This window comes from Vespa mandarinia, chromosome 20 (genome assembly GCF_050613455.1).
Source record: "Vespa mandarinia isolate Hongniang chromosome 20, ASM5061345v1, whole genome shotgun sequence".
NCBI classification, from domain to species: domain Eukaryota; kingdom Metazoa; phylum Arthropoda; class Insecta; order Hymenoptera; family Vespidae; genus Vespa; species Vespa mandarinia.
In genome coordinates this window covers 3,918,086-3,942,500 of record NC_140829.1, presented here as the reverse complement: position 1 = coordinate 3,942,500, position 24,415 = coordinate 3,918,086, and the positions used below count along the sequence as shown (strand labels likewise).

General features: G+C 37.2%; 1 protein-coding gene across 3 annotated transcripts in view; it reads right to left on the bottom strand.

Annotated features, from left to right (window-relative positions):
* Positions 1-24,415, bottom strand: part of E75 (ecdysone-induced protein 75) — a 152,225-nt gene that overhangs the window by 32,211 nt on the left and 95,599 nt on the right. The window lies entirely within an intron of this gene.

The window sequence follows — 24,415 nt, the reverse complement described above, 5'->3', positions numbered from 1 at the left end:
AATTTTCAACGTTCTTACCGAGGAGGATATATCGCATTAAACGATATTATTACGATATAATAATCAAGAAACAACTCTTTATCAACTAAAGTTGTACGAACTAATTTTTATTTCTTCCTTTTAATATTTCTTTTTATGAAAATCTACCGTGACGTAAATTAATGGTCAAAGTCTTTTCTGTTTTTTTTTTCTCTTCCCTTTTTCCTTCTCCTCTTCTATCCCTCGATTATATGGATGGAATATCAATGGATTACGTTTTATCGTTTATGGGAGTTAGTGCGGGGGGAGGGGAGGGAGAAGGGAAATTCATCGTGAAGTATAAGTATCTCGTGGAAACATATGAATCATATACTCGGTTGGAACATTGTAGACTTACCATATGTGTCTACGTGTATATATGTATGCGGTTAAAGAATAAAGAAGGGATCTCGTGCGAGAGGATAATTTGCATGCCGCGTGTCGAAGCAGCAAAAGAAAGAAGGAGAAGGGAGAAGAATAAAAAGAAAAGGGACGCTCGAAATGACTCAAAGCAGAGAGGAGTTCACTGAGCCTGACCCCACCCCTTCGCCTGCTGCCTTCCTCGATACGAGAGCACTTTTGCGAGGTGGCTTTCCGTTTCCGCGGACGATGACCCGCGAAACGATCTCTCTCTCTCTCTCTCTCTCTCTCTCTCTCTCTCTCTCTCTCTCTGTGCGCTCACGCCAATGTCTACTGCTTTTGCAAACAGAATATTTTACTTCATTCAATTAAGTTCTATCTGAGCTTCTTTTTTTCTTTTCCTCTTTTTCACTTTTTTCTCTCTGTTTCTTTTATAAATATATATATATATAATATATATATATATAATATATATATAGATATAATATATATATAGATAGAATAGATCCGAGCAATAATTTTTTTCTCAATCGATCAAAACAATGATTATCTAATAATAATTAACAAAGTTACATTTTACCTTCGACATCATCGACGCATATCGAATGAGATAATGTAAAAGTATCATTTTGATTATTCTTCGAATATAAAAATATTTCAGAATCATACGATCATATGACATACCATATGTATATATATATAAATATATATATACGCATATGTATCTGTATATAGATATATCGATCCGATGCTTATCGTATAGTCTCGAGATTGTTGGCGCGTTCAAAAGGGAAGGAAAAAAAAAAGACTGTTGATCATTCGTAATTCGTCATCGGGACTGGCCACGTGTAACAGTACCTACTCGTACGCTTTCTATACTCGTGTTGTACAAAGCCGCGCGAACGCTACGCTCGTAGCGAGTGGTTTAGGTGCATGCGTAAGAGCATGAATGACATAACGATCGTAGAGTCCGTCGGCCGTCGACCCTGGGCCGGTGCACTGCACCATCTACTTCTCCTCCTCTTCCTCCTTCTCCACCTCCACATCTACCTCCTTTACCACAATCCACCAACAATTTCGTGCCGAAGAAACTGTCCTTACTTGCGAATCTTTCTTCTCTCTCTTTTTTTTTTCTTTTTCTCTCTCCCGATTTTCTTATTACTTTAAAACAATTCTTTACTTATGGCCTAACTATTTCGGAGAAATATTGTTTTGTCTTAAAAAAAATAATACATTATTTACGCGAATGTATTCAACGTGAACAAATTAGAAAGAAAGAGAGAGAGAGAGAGAGAGAGAGAGAGAGAGAGAGAGAGATTAGATATTTTTGTACTTTTATCAATTAGTCGTTATTAATTAATCACAATAATCAGTTGGACTATATAACAATTATCGAAAATTGATGTGTCGATTAGACACGAGCTGAGAATGATCAAAATATATCCTCTTGTCCATTGACTCAGACTCGTGTCAAGGACAACGGATACGATCGTATATATGTACATACATACGTACGATCAAACGTAAGTATATACATACATATCCTCGCTCATTCCCGGTAGGCAATGATCTTTATTTTTCTGACCTACATCGGACCAACAAAGTTCGTTGCCATCGTGACACGTAGGAATCACCTGCGCAGTTTTGCTAGGTGAATGATCTTTTACGTCATCGCTCGAGTCCGCTTCGTATTTTCGTTGATGTAACGCGAAGAACTAGTCGCGTACATAATCAAAGAGATGGAAGCGGTTGTAAAAAGAAAGAGAGAAAGAAAGAAAAAAAGAAAGAAAGATTAAAGAGGGATCAAAGACTCTAAATCATCGTCTTAGACGTAGAAAAGAAATCTAAGTATTATTTTAAAGAAATTAAATGAAAAGTTTTTTCTGTTAATACCGTCATCGATGTACTACTACTATGTATACATACACACATATATATATATATATATATATATATATATATACATATATGTATTATATAATAAATTTCATTAGAAATCCTTCTGTCGAGGCACCTGCTTATTACAAAGGAAGTCCTCGAAAAACTTAGCGGATCGTTTGGCGTAATATATACATATATCTCGATGCGTCATTCGATCGCGGCGAATGACCGCGAGGATTAGTCAGATTTAGAGAGATACAAATACGATCGGGAGGGATCGTATTATCGTTTAATTATCTCGTCCTGATATTTTCTTGAATCGTTCATTTCGAGAATTCTTAACGAGTGACGTTAAAAAATATCTCATAGGCAAGTTATTCGGAAGCTAACATTTTCTTTCTTTCTTTCTTTTTTTTTTTTTATTTCATAAAAGAAAATGAATAACAAATTAACTATTTCCATAAATGATTATCGTGCGACCAAGTAAATTTCCTATTAGATGAAGAATGTGTATGTGTGTGTGTGAGAGAGAGAGAAATGGAAGACGAAGGAAGAAGCGAGTTTAACGGACAAGAAGGAAGAGAAGCGAATCAAGGCAGGCAGGCAAACAGGCAGGCGAACAGGCAGGCAGGCAGGCAGGCAAGCAGGCAGGCAGGCAGGCAGGCAGGCAAGCAAGCAAGCAAGCAAGCAAGCAGGCAAGCAGGCAGGCAGGCAGGCAGGCGTTCTCCGTTCGTCGTAAGATTAGCCAACCTGGAAGAGGGCCGATGCCAGTGAACTCGGTTGGCCGGTCACTAACCAGGTAACCCACACTAGCAGCAACGTCAACGCGCGCTATGCAGTACCAACAGGAGTAGCAACGGCAGCAAGAGGAGCAGCAAACGACTGTTACGCTACGGGCTTTTTCACCGTTCGTCGGAGACCCCTAGCCTAACCAGTATACAGTATAGAACTTCCCTTAAATATATATATATATATATATATATATATATATATATATACACGTATTATACTATGTACCTAATATATTCGAGTAAATTACGTGTGGAATCCCAAAGCTTTTTTCTTATTCCTTCTAACCTTCTTATATTCCTTCCATCTTTCTTATACTATATCTTCGCTTTAAACATTTTACGGAATCTTTATCGTCGTAAAGTTCACGTAAATAAATATATAATATTTCTTCTCACTTCCGCGTCAAAGTTTTCATCGATTAAGAAATGGTATTTCAGTCTTAAGGTAATTGAGATTGACCTTTCTAACGATTACTAATATATATATATATATGTAAAAGTAAGTATCTGTCTACGTATTTTACAACTTCGTTTAAATCGTTTCATTAAAATATGATATCTTCGGTATTCAGTGAATTAGCGATTATGATTCTGATTCGAATGATTGACTAGCTGTTTAGAGCTCGTAACATGCATAAGGTGAAATTACGATAGCATCGAAGATACGTGTCTTCCTCCCTTCTTTTTCTTATTTTTCTTGTTCTTGAATGTTTCTCTCTATTATGGTCTCGTTTCTATACGATAAAATTCATTTGTTCTAAGAGCTGAAACCGCGCACCGTTCATCTCGGCATTTCCTTCTCATCCGATTCCGCATTGTCTGTTAATGGTATAGTTTTATTCGTTTCTAAAGAAAAACGATATTTCCCTTCAGCCTCATGAGAAAACTCTCGCGGAAGGCTCGCGGAATGCACTTTTATTCTCGATTTGCCTTGTATCCTTCAATGTCGTCCATTCCAACGAGAAAAGAGGAAGAACTTCCATTTCCTTTTGTTTTTCTTTCTTTCTTTTTTTTTTCTTTTGTTTCGTTCTTTCTTTCTCTCCTTCTTTCTTTCTTTTTCTATCTTTTTCTTTTTTTGTATGTTTCTTTTTTTTTCCCTTTTTTTTCACGGAGTTACTCACCGATCCGTAGAGAATAGTACTATGAGAGCTAGTAAAAGAGAGCTATCTCGTACACTGACTGTCCTGTTTACGAAGGTAGGTAATTGTGTTTTTGCTCGGTAAGGTCGACGACCGAGTAGCCGCGATCGATCGATGTCCTAAGACTTGATTACAAGACCGCACATAAATGGACAAGAGTCAGAATGTTACCATTCTACAATAGATTAAATTAAACATTTTCTAATGATATAATTATATTAATATAAATAAAATAAAATAAAATAAAAAAAAATATATATATGCAATATATTATAAAAATTCGTTGTTAATTATTATTGTTAATGATAGAAATAAAAAACAACAACGAATAAAAAGAATAAATATATATATATATATATATATATATATATATATATACATATAAATATATAAAGAGTAAAGCAATCGATAATTGTTGAAATAAATAATGAACATTTCGAAAGGGTAGGGTTCAAATGATATCCAAGTGATCGTTCACGGTAAAAAAAAGAAGAAAGAAAAAGTGTAAGAAAAAAAAAAAAAAGAAAAAAAGGAAAAGAGAAAGAAAAAGAAAAATGGATGGCGCTTGTTTGACACGACTGTAATGCAATGGGCGAAAAAAAAAATCATCGTTTCGGCCGACGATGTTAGCAGCACCGAGACGTCGACGAAGTTTCCAGAGGTCGTTACAGAACGCGGGAGGAACCGCTATTCCGTACGAGTATTCACGTACACGATCCGTTCGAAGAGAAGGAGAAAGAAAAAGAAGAGGAAGAAGAAGAAGAAGAAGAGGAAGAAGAAGAAGAAGAAGAAGAAGAAGAAGAAGAAGAAAGAAGGAGGAAAAGGAGGAGGAAGAAGAAGGTTCGCAGTGTATCGAGAGAGAAAAAAAAAAGGAAAGAAGATAAGAAAGAGGTAAGAGCGAGCAACGTCATCTTCGTCGTAATCGTTGTAGTCGTCGTAGTCGTTGTACTCGTCACGAAATTACTAATGTGATCAGACGAATCGTGTCGTTGGGTCACCGAAGCCATAGACATCTACTTAACATAAGAACTTTCTTGTAATTACGGCCAGATTGATTGGTGCCAATCCATTGGCACAATCAAAATCCATCCACGTCGTACGTCATTTATTTTATTGCAAAAGAAAAAAATGACGAAACAAGAAAAATTATGTATATATATATATATATATATATATATATATATCCGCTTGATTAATTCTATTATATTCGATTATAGATATACTGTTATTATGTTTTGTACGAACTTACTACAAAGAAAAAAAAAAAAGGAAAAGAAAAATATATCTACCAGAAAGTTGTCGATCAAAATGAGTCGAAAGTTTCGAAGATGATTTTTTTCTTCCTTTCTTTTTTTTTTTTTTTTTCTTTTTCAAATCGATCACTATTTTACGACTACTTTTTAGCTTAATTTCTTTTCTTTTTTTATCTCTCTCTCTCTCTTCCTTTTTTTTTTTTGATTCAAAACTATGTCAAACCTATATCTTCGATCGATAAATAGTATATGCAAAATAAATAAAAGAAAAAAAAAATAAATAAAAATAAAAGGAAAAAAAAAAGAACAAAATAAAAACGATTATACAAAATAATTATTATATATATATATATATATATATATATATATATATATATATATATATATATAAATGTACGGTTTAATTGGAGAGAATATGAAAAAAGTTTGTGATCTAACGTTAATAAAAATCGAGATTGGTTATTATTCTTTTTTAAAAAAAAAAAAAAAAAGAAAAAAGAAACGTTCGGTCGGCCGAAAGTCAGCGGGAAATCGTTGAGGTTGGTAGCGCTGCCATCACACTCTCGAAAGAGTTCACGGTCAAGCTGCCCGCGAGAAACACTTTAACAGAGTTACATTACAAGCTGGGATGGAGGAAGTGACGGCGATGAACGCGCGCGTCCGTCGCAGTTTCTTGTCTGTCTTTAGGTATCTGTCTGTGTGTAAGAGAGAGAGAGAGAGAGAGAGAGAGAGACAGACAGAAAAAGAGAGAGATAGAGAGAGAGAGAGAGAGCGCGAAAACGAGGAGGAGGTGAAGGAGAAAGAGAAGGAGAAGAGAAGAAGGAGAAAGAGGAGGAAGAGGAGGAGGAGGAGAGGAAAAAGGAGGAAGCCGCGGATCGTTGGTGGGGCATGCAGTTTGTTGCCCGGTGACCGAGTTCATCGCCTCCTCTTCGCCGATACCCAGAAATCGAGAATCTTCGAGGCCTTCTCTCTCGCAAACGAGCCCGACGAGACTCGCTTTTTCATCGAAAGCTGCTCGCGTGGAAATTAAACTCGGTGTAGGGGGGAGGGGCTGGAGAATGGCTCGAAGGTGAAACGAGAGAGGGCAGGGGGCAGAGAGAGAGATAGATAGATAGATAGATAGATAGATAGATAGATAGATAGAGAGAAAGAGAGAGAGAAGACAGAAGAGATACACAAGATCATTTATAACTAGAAATTAATTACAGAATTCCTCGTACGTCGATCTTTTTTCATTTTGATTATTATTTGTTTTCTCTCTTTTTTTTTTTTTTTTTTTTTTTTTTAATACTCTCCAGCGATTGCTTGATACGATTGATGACAATTTTTCACAAATTTCTTTTTTAAACACACATACACACACACATATATATATATATCCGCGTAATTATGTACATATTAATTAAACAATTAATAAACAATGTCATTAAGATTGGTCGTTGGAATGGATAATTAGTTCGGGATTATTTGTTAGATTTTATAAAAGATCGAAGGAAATATCTGAAGGATACGATCGATGACCCTGAGAGTTCGCTTTTTTATCCATCGATTCTTTTACACGTCGGTGTCTCGTTAACCAATCTCGTTCGTGTATCAAAGGAAGTTGACCTCGTCATCGTCGTCGTCGTCGTCGTCGACGGCGAAATAAAAGAAAAGAGAAGAGAAAGGAAAGGATAGAATGGATTTCGAATCGTTCGTAAGAATCAGAGAGAAGAGATCGTCGGTATCGTAGAAAGAAAGAGAAAGAGGATGAAAGATGAATCGATCGTTACCTGCCTAAATATTTCCAATTGAAATTGATCGAAAAAGAATAGTACGGAGTTCGTAAGAAATAACAAGAAAAAAGAAAAGAGAAAAGAGAAAAGAGAAAAAGGAAAAAAAAAGCAGAAAAGGCCAAACGAAAAAAAAATTATAACGATCTACTCGCGATCGTTGGGGTCGTCGAGCGACAGAAAATAAAGAGTGCGAGTACCGTTAAGATCTCTAATAACGTGGAGGCTCGCACACGCACACGTGTACACGCGCGAGCGCACGCGCACGCGGACGCACACACTCTCACGGTCAGAAGTAAGACGAAGACGAGGACTAAAAGACGTAGATTAAAACGACGAAGAGACGAAGATGAGAGGATGATAATACATATATGTATGTACATACATATGTAAAGGCGCATGGTCAGAGTCACAACAGGTTGAAACGTGCCCAACTAGAAATTAATTGCTAGGCCGATCGTAGGAGGGCCGAACGATTGGCACGGTGACTATAAACTCTCTGCTACCTTATTCGTAATTACTTCGTAACAGTATACAGTAGGTATAACAGTAATTGTCGCCGTACCCGACGATGCTGCTTGCTTGCTTGTCACTTGTTATCTTATACCTATTGCTAAGGATTTTCTGTTTTTTTGTTTTCTTTTTTTTTTTTTTTAGATGGACCATCTAGTCGTTTTAACATTGCTCGCTTATTCTTCTCATAACTGTATCTTCTCTTTCAACGTTCGTAAGATTATAATGCTGCAAATCACGTCTTTACGATTGCACTAAACATGCCCCATGTAGGTAGTAAAAGCACGAATCATATGTGCAATTTCTCTAGGGATATATATATGTATATATATGTGTATATATATATATATATATATATATATATATGTATATATAGGATTGAATTCGTCCTATACGAAATGTCTATTCAAAAAATAACATAATCGAAGGATCAATTATCACAAAAATATTTACTAACGATCTATCGATCGATCCGTGATAAAGTTTAAATAGAAACAATCGAAAGGTAACGATATATATATATATATATATATATATATATATATATATATATACACGGGAGGCGCGTCTTTAAACTTGTGAATTCTCATTCTCATTTGTTACGAGAGTTAGTTAAGTTACCTTTAACGATAAGCGCCTAAACGCGCGATAAGTAAGAAAGTGAGAACTCGAGCAAATTTCTCGAGATCATATTAGGTCGGGGATAAGTTTTCCCAAGTATTATAGCGAAATTTGGCTAACTTAAATAAGTTGCATAAATAAGATCTATTTAGGATATTTAACGTTGGGAACTTCTGAGGTAAAAAAATAGATATTCTTGTAAAGAGAAGACGAAGAGAAATAACGAAGTAGAAAAGAGATAAAAATTGATTCGGGCTAGAAAGAATATCGGAGATCGTCGATAGAATAGGCGATAGAAGAGAAACATGAAAATAAAAAACAAGAAAAAAAAAAAGAAAAAAGACAAAGCAACAAAAAAGTTTGGTATCTAACAATAAGAGGGACAATGCTCGGAGTCATTCGTTCGGGGCGTCGCGCTCGGTCAGTGGCCGTGTGCCTTGGACGGTTACGTATCGCGTATTCACGGCGCGAACTCTTCTTTGATCGGTCATCGGCACGACCCTCGAACAGCAAGCGTTCACGCGCACGCTCCTTGCATGCCCTGCGTGTCCCTCTTACTCTTCCTCCTCCTCCTCCTCTTTCTCCTCTTCTTCTTCTTCTTCTTCTTCTTCTTCTTCTTCTATCTCCTCCTTTTCCTCCTTCTCCCTCTTTCACCTCTTCTTCCTTTCCTCTCGCAAAGCTACCTATAGTCACTGTGCGTTAAACGAGTCTCATTGTTACGTAGAGTTAGAATGAAAAGAGACGCTCCGGATTATCGGCTTCTCGTTTCCTGTTCCCTCGAGAGGACGTTTCCCTCATTCCGTCCTCTTCGTTTTTTCTCTCCTCCTTCTCTTCTCTCTTTCTCTTTCTCTCTCTCTCTCTTTTTCTATCTTTCTCTTTCTCTCCTAATCTCGCAAGGATTCCACAACAACTTTTCGCTTTTTATGCTAGAGCATTTTTCTATCAGAAAGATTCTTCTCAGATCCATCGAACACGATGTTTTTCTTCTCAATCGGATGACAAACGCTTGACCAAGACTACTTACCTCTTCTCTACGATCAACCCTCCTCATTCACGGACTCTCTCTCTCTCTCTCTCTCTCTTTTTCTCTGAATTTATGTGATCGGAACGATGATAGATTTAGGGAACACTTTAACGATAATAGCTTTGATCTCAAATCGTTTTTTAATCAGACGAATACGGATATTTGGTATTATTTATTAATATCCGAGAATATCGTTGGTCTTATCAATTATTCCCTTTTCTTTTTTTTTCTTCTTATCACTTTTTTTTTTAAATAAAATTTGATCGCGTTTACGTAAGAGTAATGGTTTTAAAAGGGCATAGATACGAATTGTTAACTTTTAATGATTCTTAAAGAAAGATTTATGATCAAACGTAAACGTAACTTAAGATAAATAATCTAAACGGTAAGAATATAATTATTCGAAGTACTTAAGAGTTTTATCGGATGGCTAAGAGGCCAATGACATATAATAGCCGAAAGTAAGTTTCGGAACCGAGAGGAAAAGTGAAGCGGAGTGCCCCGTTCGAGGAAGTATGTATGCATGTATGTATGTATGTATGTATGTATGTATGTATGTATGTATGTATGTATGTATGTATGTATGTATGTATGTATGTATGTATGTACGTACGTATATGTGTAGAGAAAGAATCGGCAATCGAGGGTAAGTAAATAAGTAGATATGTATACGGTTCTATTTTCATACATATGCATATACGTCGTATATATGTATATCGAATGACTACGAGATGACGACGTATCGGATAGAACGGAAACGATAAACGATTTTACTCTTCTCCTACCAATCAACCCACCACCATTGAGATTTTTCCACGAGCGTAATTGTTTTCCTATCATATCACGTTTAACTGCGAAACGCAGTTAAAGAATTCTCTGAATTGGGCCAATCGCACGGATCATCAAACGAAGCAAACTTTCGTGTCTCTCGGCAATGACAAAGATAACCAACAACGAACGTTTTCTTTAGAGAAAATATAAAAAAAAAAAAAAGAAAAAAAATAAAGTGTTCTACGAAACATCGTTCTTTACGCTTCAAATGATCCTCCTTAGTTCTCTTCGTACGTCTTCGTCCGATTTCTAACACCTTCATCGATCATTGATATCTAAGTAAGTAAATATACACACACGTTTAATTGAATATGATATTACATTTTTTTTTCTTTTTTTTTTTTTCACCAAACATCTTGTACCATCTAATTACATATTATATAAATACGATACAAATTATTTTTCTTTGAAATCCTAACAAATCCATATGATAGGTATCGGTTTTTTCTTTTTTTTTTTTTTCCTCCGATTTAAATAATAACGCATGGCTCGATAAAACGCATAATGACGAAGATGTAGCTTGACAATTTTTTAGCGTTCTAAAACATTGAACGTTCGTTTAAATTCTTCCAATTAACTTCCTAATTGAAATATTACCGCTAATTAAATTATGTCCTATGCCATACGTCGAAGCATTAAGAGCAATTAAAACGACGTTTCATCTCTATTAGACTGAAATGGTAAGATTTATAATGGAGAGAGGGGGTGGGAGAGAAATATTAGAAACGCGAGGATTTCGTTTTATGATATTAATAAAGATATAAAAATTTGATTCATTCGATGGATAAATATATGAAGGACACTTAATAAAAAAAAAAAAAAAAGAGAGAGAGAAAAAGAGAGAAGAATACGCAAGTTAATATATTAAATATACTTTAATACGTATTTGCATAAAATAAGATGAAAATTTCAATAGGACGAAAAGATAATAAGATGATGATCGAAAGGAGAGTATGAGCGAAAGATTGTACGGTCGGTTAAGCTTGAACGCGCTCTAGATCTCAGCCGTTCTAAATTCGCAAGTAGTACCACGTCTCGGTGCGTAATCGAATATCCATTCCTGGGGTGGTAGATAGTCCGTAGGATTAGAGAGGTAAGGAAGAGAGAGAGACAGAGAGAGAGAGAGAAAGAGAGAGAGAGAGAGAAGAAGAGGAAATGGAAGAGGAAGAAGAAAAGGAAGAAGAAGAAGCTGAAGGAAGACTCGACGCGTCTCGCGGAAAAGCTCCAAGAGTGTTCCGATGTTACCGGTGGTGGTGGTGATGGTGGTGGTGGTGGTAGAAGAGAGATAGAGAGAGAAGGGGAAGTACGTGTTAACTCGAAAGAGTGGGGGGAAAGCAAGTCGTGTACCGAAGGAGGGAGGTTATTGAACGCGACTGGACGCCGGTCAGTCACCTCCAACCATATTGCTCCACATCCAAGGAAGATAAAGGGAGGGGAAGGGGGTAAGAGAGGAGTCCGTTGCCACTAGCAAAAGAGAAAGAGAGAGAGAGGAACGTAGGGATGGGGGAGGGGAGAGAGTTATGCAGCGAGTGCACGCTCGTGACCCGGCTTACGTAATCTCGCAAAATTTCACTCACTCGTCCTCCCACGCGGTAATCGCCATAAGACCATTACGATCCTACCGAGATAGATTTATGCGTCTTAAGGAATGAGAATATTATTGAAGGATGACAAGAAAATTGACGCGTTTATCTGATAATGTATCTTAAATTTAAGGGATGATCGATTTCGATACTATACGACAGTATATATTTAAAGAGAGAAAGATGGAGAAAGAGAGAGAGAGAGAGAGAGAGAGAGAGAGAGAGAGAGCGAGAGTTGTAATGTCTATGCTTTTGAACTCGAGAAGATCATGATGAATCTCAGTTACGAGTGCGTGCGAGAGTAGGATATCGCGATACAAAGTACAATGGCAGGAGCATCGGAGAAAGTACACGACTTACGTATACATCAAAGAGAATGAATACTTACTTATTTACGTATAGATATGTAAGCACACGCATGAACTATAAGTGAGTAAGTAAGTAAGTAAGTAAGTAAGTAAGTAAGTAAGTAAGTAAGTAAGTATGTACGTGCAAAGTACACGTTAGTAGAAAAATCGATCGGTGCTGCGTAACGAAGGATTAAACTCGAACGCATCGAGGATATCAAACTCGCGTGGCATGAAACACGATATAGCCGTCACGGAGGATAAGCTAACTCGCACTGTGATATTAGGCGAGTAAGAGGAAGATGAGCGTAACTCGATAGAAAACGAAACGAAACGTAACGAAACGAAACGAAACGAAACTAAACTAAACTAAACTAAACTAAACTAAACTGAACTAAACTAAATTAAACTAAATTAAACTAAACTAAATGAACGAGGAAGATGTGTAGAATGCTTACCTTTATGTATATATATATATATATATATAGGCTACCCGAAAGTAAAAAAAAAAAAAAAGAAATGTTGTTGATCGATTCGTTTAACTCGTCCGAACAGAAAAGTGCCAACAGGTAGAGATTTATGGACTTTCTCATTCGGGAAGATGCATCGGAGACGTCGGTTAGTCTCTTTCGTCTCTTGCGAGAAGTGGGGGTAAGCCGAAAGCAAACATAACACGAGTGTGAGAAAGAAACGAAGCACGTGAGGCCCGTTTAAAGTGAGTCCCCTGAGGGGCCCACCTCCTCCTCCTCCTCCTCCTCCTCCTTCTTCTTCTCGGTTACGAGCCTCGACGAAACAGACTCGTTACGTAACCTTACGAAAGTAGGCAAGCACGAATTTGGTTAATCGGTCAGCGGTGCGGCGCGTCGCGAATCAATGAGAGAGAGAGAGAGAGAGAGATGGTCGAATCTATTTCTTTTGAAAAAAAAAATGAATAGTAATAATAATAATAATAATAATAATAATGATAATCATAAAATACAAATTTAGCTAATTCCTTTCCAACTTGAAGATATCGTCGTGCGATAGATAGTTCATTGAACCTTCAAGCCTCAATGTTAAAAAATGTATATATCATATCAGAAATTCTATAATTTTAATATCGGATTAGAGTTACTATTTTGAGACTTATTATTTTCGTCGAGTATCGTTCTGAGTAGTATTATTTTCGTCTATAATTCGTGCATATTAATGCAATTAAACATGTAAACCGATGTCATTAAAAATAACTTCGTATCATTTAAAAGAGTAGTGAGTTCCGATATATATATATCTATATATATATATATATATATATATATATACACGTAATCGATGTGCACTCGGAGATCGATTGAACGACGATTGGAACGTGCCACGGGAGTTCCTCTAGGAAAGGCGAGGAACGAACCCGGCGGCACTCTTCATTCTTAGCGCGCGTCACTCGATCGCGCGATGCACCGCCGATCGGACGCGCACACTCACGCATATGTATATGTACGTGCACATAAAGGGGTTCAGTGAACCCGACCTGACCCCTGAACACACTATCGACGCTAATACGAGAACGCGAAACACAAGTGCAACACGCCTTGCAATTTACTGCGATCAAATCGCATCACACGATATCGATCTTTTCCTATACTTTCTATTTTGGATATTATTCGGTTTTTTGTTCGTCATCTATATTCTTAAAAATTCATATTTATTATTACCATCACAATATTTATATATATACATATATATGTGTATACATTATTGTTTTTAATAATCTCATTGATGTAGATATGATTTAATGATAACAAAAAAAAATATTGTATATTATACCGTATTATTAATATAATCGTATTACATAGAAACGTGATATCTTCTCGGTAATGTTATACCATCGTTTAATTACGTATTAATCAACCAACATGTAATTACACGGCATATAACGCGCATCGTAGAGAACTGATAATTCTTAACGATCATTGGAAAGTGTTGAGAAGGCGCGGCCGTAAGAGTTCACGTACCACGATGCATTCATCCATCCATCCATCCATCCATCCATCCATCCATCCATCCATCCATCCATCCATCCATCCATCTATCTATCTATCTATCTATCCAACGGCCACTCTTTGGGAACATGTAAGTACTTACAACGGCTAGATGCAACGGCTAGTGCACCGGCGAATCTACAGTTAGGCGAACCGAATTCGCGACAATGAACGAGGAAGCCGAGCTGTGTGCCGCATCATCCGGCCTATTTTTCTTTCCTTTTTCTTTTTCTTTTTCCTATGGCTTTTCTTTCATTCTTCTTCGTTTTTAATTTATATCGCGAGAGCTTCTCGTACATTTTCTTTCTCGATTGCGATTTCAATTTTTCTTCGAATTACAAAATTTAGCCATATCAAACGCATCAGATTTCTTCTAATCTTCTTATTTGACAGAAAAAAAAGAAATATATATATATATATATATATATATATATATATATATATATATATTATAGAAAAAGGAGAAACTCTAATGGATCGATAAGGAATTCCGTGTGGATCATTTAAAATGCATTCCACGGTGTAAGTTTATCCGCTGAAGAAAAATGCGTAAACCGCGAATTCCTTTAAAACTAACATTCTTAGATCGTTGACCATAGTACCAATCGTAACGAGATATCTATCGTTATAATCGATTATCGGTATTGGATTCTCACGACTCGTCGGGCACTTTGACTCCTCCATTTTCTTGTAAGTACACGCAACAAGTGTTTCGCGAACTTTCATCTGGTGTTCTAAGTAAGGATTGACTTATTTGCCTAAAGGGAAAATATGAAAAGAAATTATGATCAATCTAAATGTATTTACAACTAATGAATATCTAAAAAAAACACACGTACACACATATATTCGATCAAAAAATATGAAAAAGAAAAAAAAAAAGAAAAAGAAAAAACGACTTATGATCTTTAGCCTCATAATATATGTACATATATACATACGCATATATATATATATATATATATATATATATATATAAAATTTTATGGAAATAAACGAAGTAGTCGTAAAGAATTTAAATAACAAAGGTACCCTCAAATTTGTAAAATAAATTATAAACGAATACGGTAAAGGGTATATCAATTCTTATTGACGTTAAAAAATTTCTATGAATTGTCAAAATCGATATTATTCACAATTCGTTTTACATATACGTAGTATATCAAATATACCCATATATATATATATAAGAATACCGGTATAACTCGGCTTGCCGTCCTCGCAGGGTCGTTGCCTCGAAAGGACATTCGTATTCTCGAGTACCAAGCTCGATCATGAGCGCTCGACTGTGTGTCACGGGTCAAGAGCCTCGTCGCACGTACTTACATACCCAGTATATATGTACACACATACATATAATACATATGTACGTGCGTACGTATGTACGTATGCTTTTACGCACGAAAGATCCAAGGGGCTATGCCGAAATACCGGGCCAGTGCGCGTGTCTTTCGAGAGCTCGACGCTTGGTCAAGGTCTCTCCCGTGGCCGGAAAAGGCGCACTTCTCCTTCTACGATCCGGGCTACGTTCGCTTTTGTCCGCCGAAATGCCCGGAACAAATCGTGATATAAGATTTTTATTATCATTATCTTCTCTTCCTTCTTCATGTTTTATCTCTTTTTTATTTCTTTTATTTTTTATTTTTTCTTTTTTCTTTTTCTTTTTCATACACGTATACATGCATATAATGTATGGCAATACATATATATGTATGCGTGTACGCCCGATCATTCGTAATCCACTCGAACTATAATCGTTCATACATTTAAACGAATAATAAAAAGATTTTATATATCGTTATATCTAACACGTTAGATCTAATTCTATTAGCCCTTAGTAAATACTCCGCAAATTCAAATAAAAATATATTAAGAATTTAATAAATAAATTCTGAATGAACGACGAGGAATTATTCGTTAATTTCTTCGACCAAAAATTCTCATTGTCTTTAGTTAGTTTGTTAAAAGGAAAAAAAAAAGAAAAAAAAAACAAAAAAGAAGAAGGAAAAAAGAAGTTTCACAATAGATATCATTATAGAAAAGACTTAATATAACATAATATAATATAATAAAGGAGAATGATAAAAATAATAGAGTTAATAGCATTAACCAGGATGGTGGAATAGGACCACCAAGGAAGAGACATTCCCGTGCGAACAGACATTCCTATAGATGACTCAGCGGAATCGTACTGTTTTCTGGTCATTCACGTACGAGCAAACAACACTTCTCTCCACGTGTATCTTCTCGACGGTGGCTCGAGATTCGCCAAAAGATGAAGAGAGAAAGAGAGAAGGAGAGGGCCCGGGGAGGGAGGTGGACAGAGATACGGAGAGGGGCGGGGGCGGTTAGAATGGCAGTGGTGGTGGTGGTGGTGGTAGTAGTCACGTACGAAAAAAAGAGCATCCATCCTCGCCTCGAGGTGTCACTGACTCCCGCACGTAGGTGATCGACCTCCGCCGTGTTCTCTCTCTCTCTCTCTTTTTCTCTCTTTTCCACCTCCACCACAACCTCCTCCTTCTCCACCTCCACATCCACGAGCCGGCTCTGTGTCGCTTGCGCGCCACGACTACTAGTACTACTACTACTACTACTACTACTACTACTACTACTACTACTACTACTATTCCCTCCAAACGTGTAGAGTCTGCAAACGCGTACGGTGATGACGTAACGTCGGTTATTCAACCTGGCTGTGGACAGTGACGAAATGTCAATGCCCATGCTTCGTTCCTCGAAAGTTCCTCCGTTTTACTTCTCTTTCTCTCTCTCTCTTTATATACACATACATATGTATCTCTATTCGTTTCTCTCTATAACAGCTTTCGATTCGATATTTCCAAGAGATACGATAATTGTTTTAATACCGTTATAATATCAACCCCTCGGTGTACGATGTTATCTCATTCCTAAGAATATTCGATTTATTTTCAATGACGAAGCTATTTAAGGATAATTTTTAATCGTTCGTTCGAATTAATCCTTCGTTTTTCTTTTTTTTTTTTCTTTTTTTGGAAGAATTCCTTTGTCAATCTTTCTTTTTTCGTTTCCTTCTTTTTTTTTTTCTTTCTTGCTAGCGCCTTAAAAAAAAACGTCCTTTTTTTACATATCATTGATTTAAGGGTATATAAAAGAAGTGTCGAGGTACAATTTGCCCTTGCACATTTTTAAAATCATCATAAGGAAAGAAGTTCTATCGTGGCGAATATAGTTATTATATCTATGTATCTAATTTTCTAACGCGATTCCTAACACCAGCCAAACTCGATCGAGACAACACTTTCGTGAGGTCCACCATCGATGCTTACGTAGTGGTAGAATAACAGTGATGTTGCCACCATCAAATAACCGAAAGTGTTTACTGTTTACGAACGTTCCTTTCGGACGTTCACCGGGACTCCCTCGTCATCGTGCCCTGGTTTTTTTCTTTTCCCCACTATCACGCGCTTATCAGCTGAACGATTTCGATCGAGGCCGTTTAAGTTGGATAAGAAGAAAAAGAGAGAGAGAGAGAGAGAGAGAGAGAGAGAGAGAGATCATTAATCTATCGATCGATAGATCGATTTCTCATTTATGATTCGCTGGTCCAATGTCCTACTTATCTGACCCAATTACATTAAATTCGATTCGAGTTCACGATCGAACCATTTTAAGGTCAATAAAAATATTTATCAATTCGTATTACCTATTCTTATATATATTCGATCTTAGTCTCGATCGGAATCGATGACGAGAGAAAATGAAATACGTCATACTTAATGTCATAGCAATGATCATGAACTTTTTATCGAATAACAAATTATGATATACTTCTACCTTATATAAAAGCTATACTTATTTCGATCGTTCGGTATAATTCACGTTGTGGTGTTACGCTTATATATAACCATAACATTTTATATATATATATATATATATATATATATATAAACGGACATTAGATATTTATAGATTCGCTGTTAGATAAGATCAATGACCTTGATTAAATTGCGTTCCACCTTATTTAATAAAAAAAGATATAAAATGTACGAGATCGCAGAAGAACCATGACGTGACGTTAATGCTCGAAATATTTCAAGACCGGTAGCAAAGATATTACACACACACACACACACGCACATACATATATATATACACACACGCGCGCACATACATACACATACACACACACACACACACACATATATATATATATATATATATATAAAAAGAAAGAAAAAAGAAAATAAAATAAATTGATAGAACATCAGTGTCGAAACAAAGTCGAATAGTGAGTCTCTGGGTGATGACGAGAGTAAGAGAGGAGTATGGGAAGAATTGAGGAGGAAGAGAAGGATGATGAGAAGGAGGTAGGAACGAGGGAGGTAGAGGGGCAAAGAAAGAATCCTGGCGCGTGCGTCCTGTTCAGGGGGCCAACCAGTTCCGTTACACGGCGTGTCCTGGGAGAGACGTCAAGGATATATACATGCGCGCTCAAGAAACCGCAGGATATAAGAAGGACGAAGGGGAGGAAGGAGATAGGTGTGTAGGTAGAAAGAGAAAGAGGAGAAGGAGGAGGAGGAGGAGGAGGAGGATATCTTGCGTGTCGCGAGGGCGACTTTCGTACGGTGTACGGAGCTCGGTGAGTGACCTATGCCCTCCTTCTCCTCCTCCAACCCCCGATCCAGCTTACGAATATATATCCTCTCTATACCTTCTCTTCTCTTCTCTTCACCCATCCCATCTTCTTCTCCTCCTCCTTCTATTCTTCGTGTCAACGCACTTGCCTTTCCTATCGTCAACAATTCGTAGAGAGTAACGAACGTAACGTTTCTCAAAAATGGACCTGTCCTTCTAAAAGACCCAGACCACGAGACATAAGAAGTAATATCGTATATTCTTCGTTGCTTTCGAAATTATCACCTTTTGTCACGGAGATCGTTTTTAACGGTGAACGGATTCGATCTACTCGGAGTAGAAGTGAATGAGTAAGTAAGTATATACTTAATTCTTATCGAGTTGTTAAAGAGGAAGAGAGAAAAGATATACACGTACAGGAATGGTAAGGGAGTTGATGGTACCGGCCCTTTCAACTTACAATGTCGTTAACACACCTTCGAATAATAATGCCACGGTAGGAAGCCAACTGTTCTTTATTTCTTTTTTTTTTCTTCCTTTTCTCTCGTTTTTTTTTCTTTTTCTTTCTTTTTTTTTTCTTTTTTTTTTTTTTGTAAAACGATCGCACACGAAAGATCGAACAGAATCGATAAATTGTACGACGATCTTACGAACGTCTTATGTAATATTAACAATCGATTATTATATTTAATGTAACAATCGTATTCGTCGTTCACATTGTTCGATATTTTTAACATTGTTTTTATCATAAAAAAAAAAATTACATATATATATATATATATAAAAAAATTGAACGAGCGATCTTAGCTAGACTTAGTGTGACCTAATGCGTAGAAGAAGAAAGAATATGTATATATATATGTGTGTGTATGTATATGTATATGTATATGTATATGTATATGTATATATATAAAAGAGAAAAAGAGAAAGAGAGAGAAGTTGTGAACGAAAGGAGAGGAGAATGAAAGCGGAAGAGAAGAAGGGCGAGTAGCGCGACTCCTCTAGAGAGAGAGAGAGAGAGAGAGAGAAGTGAAGGAGGAGGAGGAGGAGGAAGAGGAGAAACGAACGGAATATAGCGTGCAAATGGGTCGGGGGCAATGACCAGGCAGGCATTGCTGAACTCAAATTTTATTAAGGGCGTGCGTTCTCGGATATTGCGCAAGCTCTGTGTTAGAAGAGGGATATCGGGAGCTTTAGTGAATGCGAGCCAACAGTCTCGCTTGTGTTACGATCCCCCGACATCGTTAATTGCAATTAATTTATTGCGAATCTACGCGCGTTATATAAATTTTTCTCTTTTTTTTTCTCTTTCTAAACTCTCTCTCTCTCTCTCTCTCTCTCTCTCTGAACCCCGCCTATGAAATATTGATGGAAGTTAATTGTCTATCCCTACCCTTAAAACGATTAACATCGATTTATGGAGTACGATCTAGGTGAAAATGGAAAGGATAAGATAAGTATGTAAGACGTAAAAGAGACTTTTGAAGAAGGAAAAAAATAAAAAAATAAAAAAAAAAAAAATAAAAAAAAAAGAAAGAAAAGAAAAAAAGAAAACGAGAGAAAAAAAGAGGGGCGGGGAAAAAAAGCGGAAAATATAGAGTCATGCCGAGCAATCGTACCGATTACATCTTATTAAAGTCACGGAGTTACCAATCTCGTTCGCATTACTTCGGAATGCAGTCCACCTTCGTGGGCCTCGAGAAGTACGTTGAAAGGGCGAAAGCGTTGGCCCGTTTTTGCTTCCTACGAGAACAAAGTAAACGCTACTACTACTACTACTATCACCACCTCCTCCTCCTCCTCCTCCTCCTCCTCCTCCTCCTCCTCTTTATCCTTCTCATTTTTCTCCTTCACGGGATGGAGGAGGAGAAGTAAGAGGGGAAAAGACTCCCTTCTCTGCGAAAGGGAGTACTAATTTTATTGCTTTAGAGTTATGCTAGATATATATGTATATATATATATAATATCCTACAACGCGGTTCTTCGGGACGTAACAAACAAACATAGGAGCAATCGTCTATGTCATCGATGTGATGACAAAGAGTCGGGTTACTGGCGTCAGCAACGCAATCAGGCCGTGCTACGGAGCCGACGGCCTTGCTTTCCGCGCTGGACCGAGACGCCTTGCGAAAGCGGATTGTCCGATTATTTTCGAACACATCTCGTAAGTATGTATATACGAACTAGTGTATGCATGTGTGTGTGTGTGTATGTTTGTATGCGTGTGTGCTATTTTACGTATGTATGTATATATCAGTTCGTAAGCGGAACTCTGTTATTCCCTTCCTCCCACTCTCGCGCCCGTCTCCTTCAATCATTTATGTCCTTGACCTCGCATCTTGTTCGACGTTATCGTGATTTTCGTCGTATCTTATAGAGATATCGAATGTGCATATATATTTATGTATTTAGATATGTATTTAATTTCTATCACCAATTTAAAGAAATTAAATATCTACGATTTGGTATTATTTTTGTTGAATCCTTTTTCTTTCTTTGTTTCATTAAATCGTTTGAAACGAATCCGAATGGGAAATGTGCTTTCTGTTTTCTTTTTTTTTTATTTTGTTTTATTATTTTTTTTCTTCTAATAATTAATTAAAGAAACTCAATTAGAAGAACGAAAGAAGAAATTAAAATGATTAATCGTTCATAGATCGTCCTCGTTGAATTCTGATCGTCTTTGATCTAACGCGCGAAAGTAAGAGCCACCGTGTTTAGCGCGCGGCTTTGCGGCCTTGATTCGGCTGGGGTTACCGGCCGACATCCAGGACGGCCAAGGGGCCCGTTTATCGTTGCTCAATTCGAGCGTGCGGCGCTTGACATGGCCGTTCGTTTTTACGATCTTAGCAGAGAGAAGAAGAGAAGGGAGGACCAGGAGGAGAAGGAGGAGGAGGATTCGGTCCTCTCTCATATAGCGGATGCTGACTCTTCGATGAGGTCTCGAGGAGGATAGCCTTCCTCGTATCTCGAGACTAAAGAGAAGAGAAGAGAAGAGAAGAAGGAGGAGGAGGAGGAGGGACCTTGGGAATGTGGTCGTTTACATAATCAAAAGAGAAATGGTGTCACACACTCACTCGGATGGGCTTTGAAGAAGAAGAAGAAGAAGAAGAAGAAGAAAACGTCGCTTACGCAATTACGATGAGGAGAACGTTTAACGCAAGCGGATGGAGTACAGTAAAAAGGTATAGAAGAAAATAAGAAAAAGAAAAAAAAAAAGAAAAGAAAAGAGATGAGAATGTAGGGCTAAGCATGACATATGAATCGAAGGTTAGAAAAGGAAAAGGAAGAAGAGGTAATGCCTCTTTGCTCGATTCGAGAGCTCGAGAGGCTGCTTTCTCCATGAAGCAGCAGCACCAGCAGCAGCAGCAGCAGCAGCAGCAACAGCGGATCGAGAGTAAAAGCTGTCAAGGAGAGAAAGAAAGAGAGAAAGAGAGAGAGAAAGAGAGAAGCGCGCTGGGAAGAAAGACAACAGCAGGAAGAAAGGTGAAAGCACTCTCACCTCCGTTCGAGCCAAGATCTTTCGGTTTTTATATCGAAAGTACACGCGGATTCTTATTACTATCACTCGAGATTCTCCGAAATCGTCCAATTTCTTTCGACCTTCGAAACGCCGCCTCTCTCCCAATCTCTCTTTTTCCTAGCCCTTTTCCCTTCACGTGTTATAATCGAATTTATTTAGATGTAAGGAACTTTTTCCTTTTCTTCTTTTCTTCTTTTTCTTTTTTTTTCTTTTTTTTTTTTTTTGATTTCTTCTTTCCTTTCTCTTTTTTTTTTTTTTCATCGGAAATTTTCTCGGCCAAGCGAAAAATATCAGTGACGTAGAATTAGAGACCGTATGTCCGTTCGACCGTTCCCCTTGATCTCCATTACGCAACTTATTTTACTTATGGAGACGATCCATCCTTTCCTCCTACCCTCTCACTCCCCTCTTATCCCTTCCTCCCTCCCTCCCTCTCTCTCTCTCTCTCTCTCTTGCTCTTTTTTCTTTTCTTTCTTTCATTCTTTTTTCCTTAGCTCTCACACTGACATAACGGTACGTGTCCATTACGAAAGGCCGCATCACGATCGGCGACAAGAAAGAAGAAATGAAGAAAACAAAAAAAAAAGAGAATAAAAAGAAAGAAAAGTAAAAAAAAGAAAAGAACAACGAAGTCATATCGTTGTCCATAAACGCGTGTGACAAATAAATAACAAAAAAAAAAATAATAATAATAATAATAAACAAGTCAAGTTCGATGTCATTGATGTCCAATTACACTTTGTATCGAAGTAATCCAAGGAGTCTCATTTATTTATATGGTCATAGCCTTTATCTCCTCCTCCTTCTCCTCCTCCTTCTCCTCTCTTTTCCTCGATTAACTCGATCGTATCGTACTTAAGTCCGTGGTTGCTATCATTTTTTGATTAAAGATTCGAAATACGATAATCTATCATATTAATTAATTTAACGCTAAAGGTACGACTTAACTTTCCAAGATTTTAATCGTTTTATCATTATTCTCACTGGAGAAAAGAAGAAAAAAGATAAAAAAAAAATTAGAAACAAAGAAGATGGGGGGGGGGAAAAGAAATAGAAAAATGTGTTTCGTACAATGATAAAATCCTGTGTGATCATAGAGATCTTGGAATATAATTAGAAAATTCGATGTCGACATTTCAAATTATATTTCGAGATTACTTACACACACACACATACATATATATATATATATATGTATACGTATATATATATAATACGTATGTATATATATATGTATATATATATATATACATATATATATATATACGTATCGTTTGATCGTTTTAACCCTTGATCTTGTGATTCGACGATAGAACCATTTGAGAGAAAGTTACGATCAGGAGGGGAAAAGGGTGAGGGAGAGGATTAAGGAGAAGAATGAGAAAGAAAGAGAAAGAGAAAGAGAAAGAGAAAGAGAGAGAGAGAGAGAGATCGATAGATGCAAAGTGAAAAAAAGTATTCGAGACGAAGGAAAGGCGAGAGAAAAAGGCGGCGCCCTGACTTAGCCAGCGGAGGCTGAAAACGCGGAGGCTGGACAAGAGCGCGAAGGGACAGCAGTAGAGAAAAAGAGAAAGAGAGAGAGAGAGAGAAAGAGATAGAGAGAGAAAGAAAGAAAGATAGAGACCTCGATAGAGGACATAGACCTCTCGCGAGCTAAGCTGGTGGTTCGCGATCGACGGCCCTGAGTCTTTGTACGACGGTGGCTCGATTACGAAAGACTTAGACTCAGGCCGCCTGCCGGTGCATGCTTCTATCTATTATTACGTTATTCTATCTTTCTATTTCTTTTTTTCTTACTTTTTCTTTCTTTCTTTCTTTCTTTCTTTCTTTCTTTCTTTTCTCCTTTCCTTCTCTTTCTTACTTTTCTTCCTTATGTCTTCCTTCCTTTCCTTCTGCCTTTCTTTGTCTATCTCGAGTGCAAATCTTTTTTCTCTTTCTTTCTTTTTTTTTTCCTTCTCCACTCCTTTCTTTTTCTAAAGGCTCAGGGCCAACGCGAGAGATTAGCCTTCCAACCAGATCAGGTGTCCGCGAATGTCTACTTAAAATGGCATTAATAGTCAGTACACGTAACGCCTGCTTATATATGTATATGATCTATCTATCTATCTATCTATCTATGTATAT